The sequence below is a fragment of the Schistocerca nitens genome, chromosome 6 (assembly GCF_023898315.1).
Source record: "Schistocerca nitens isolate TAMUIC-IGC-003100 chromosome 6, iqSchNite1.1, whole genome shotgun sequence".
Taxonomy (NCBI): domain Eukaryota; kingdom Metazoa; phylum Arthropoda; class Insecta; order Orthoptera; family Acrididae; genus Schistocerca; species Schistocerca nitens.
Window position 1 is genome coordinate 215,144,062 of NC_064619.1, and position 2,206 is coordinate 215,146,267.

The following is a 2,206-nucleotide window of genomic DNA, read 5'->3' on the forward strand; positions in this document are numbered from 1 at the left end:
TTACTATATGTGAATGATCTAACATCTTATTTGAGTTAGGATCCAAAATAAAGTGGTTTTTTTTTTCCTTTTACAAATAGTAAGAGCGCTAACTTCGATTTCACGCTTAGGTAAAATATTTAGTGCACTAAAGACAATAATTACAATAAAAGTTAGGTTTTCACATGGCATCTATTTCAGCGGCTGTATTTAGCAATGAAATTTGTTGTGAACAGTTTATTCAAGGCTGAAAGTAACAGATATATTGAGAACAATATCACCAGACTGGAAACCTCCCCATGGGCTACCAACTTACCACGAGAGTCCGCAGCTAGGTCTGACATTGCTTCTACTTACTTGTTTCAGACTCATTTTTTCCTTTCCTGTTAGCCTATTTTGGTCACCTCATGATATTTTCCACGCTGAAGGTATTAGGTTTTGAGGTCCAGGGGTTGGGGGGCTTTCACTTTCACTCTCTTTATTCTCTCTGATGGAGTAGAGGAACAGACCCCAACGGCAGCTTCGACAGAGAAAGAGACTTTCAGAACAATGTAGCTGGAATGAGAGCACTCCGTCTTCAGGCCACATCCGACCGCCGTGTCATCCTCAGATGAGGATGCGGATAGGAGGGGCGTGTGGTCAGAACACTGCTCTCCTGGTCGTTACGATGGTTTTCTGTGACCGGAGCCGCTACTATTCGGTCGAGTAGCTCCTCAATTGGCATCACGAGGCTGAGTGCACCCTGAAAAACGGCAACAGCGCATGGCGGCCCGGATGGTCACCCATCCAAGTGCCGGCCACACCCAACAGCGCTTAACATCGGTGATCTGACGGGAACCGGTGTATCCACTGCGGCAAGGCCGTTGTCTGGAATGAGAGGCTACCCACGAAATGCGATAGAAACAGAAACAAGGTTATAGTGTCTGTCGGCACCAGGATATGATCAACAGTGGCACGTAAAGGCCCAGTCAGAAGACTTATAACTTGGGCAGACAGGCCTCATAAACCATGGTGAAGGCAACCCAAGGGAAAGAGACCTTAAATAAAAGCTCTTGGTCCTCCAGGTTGGAGGTTGTACGATGGACTGGTGTCTCATCTACAAAACACGTTAAAAAAACTCATAAGTTTCATAGGAAGAAGATGGACAGATCTAATAGAAAAAACGCAAGAAAAAAGGCAAGAGATATGGCAGAACAGACACATTGAAGTTTGCTGTTAGAAATTTAGAGGTCCAACCTGAAGGAACTTGAGCTAGAAACACAATTTAAAACTCAAATGATTAGTGAAACCTTGCACATATTAAAAGGCCCAAAAAGTGGATTGAGTACACACTGATATATATAGTGGCGTAGAACAGCTAAACAGAGCAAGTCTGGAAAGACCCTCAGTTCCTACAAATATGCAAATGAGAGAATAATTAGTGCGCAATTCAAAACTGAAAGAGGATACCTCATTTCCATTGGAACCCAATACCGTTAGCATGCGGCGGGCCTTGATGGCGGAATAGAAAGTGTCTGTGCCAGGTGGTGGATACGTGACGCCAAATATACATTTACGTATTGTATGCTTTGCAGAAGATCGAGTGCTCGTAGACGGTGATCTAAGAGCCCAGCTCATAGCTGGGAAAGTAGACGTCTGCAGTTGAGGGCAATTGTCTGCCACAAATCAGTTGCGAAGTAGAGTCCTTAGCACAAGAGTATATCAGCTACACGTAAAGAAACAGCACTGTCCGCAGGAAGTCCCGCACATATAGCCATGGCGCTCGATTTCGTTAAGGCAGCTACCAGAAGCTTCGCCGTAAGTGGTAATCCATACCAATGACTTCCTCACCTCCCCTCAGCACCGCTGCGAAGAACAATGACGAGATCTTATGCGTATTCAGTGCAGCTGAATGCATGGTCACCGAGAGATATCCCAGAGAGGCGTTGACGGAGGACGCATAGCAACAATGCACAGAATGGGTAGCCTTGATGCACTGATCGGTGGATCGAGAGGGGAGGAGTAAGGCGGCCATTGTAGAGTACACGAGACGTAGCTCCACGAAGGAGACGCATTACGACGTCGACGGTAGTATCAGGGTAGCTCATATTGCGAAGCACCCCTTCCAGGAAGTCGTGATCGGCGCGATCGAACGCCTGGCTGACGCCAAGAGCTGCCAAAAATCCAGGCCTACGAAGTGTGTGGGAAAGAGCGATTATGTCCCGATAGTGGCAAAAGGCAGCGCGGA

The 2,206-nt window shown here is 46.6% G+C and overlaps 1 pseudogene; it reads right to left on the minus strand.

The window, feature by feature from the left end:
• Positions 1–729: 729 nt before the first annotated feature.
• LOC126264070 (5S ribosomal RNA) lies at positions 730–847 on the minus strand (annotated as a pseudogene).
• Positions 848–2,206: the final 1,359 nt, after the last annotated feature.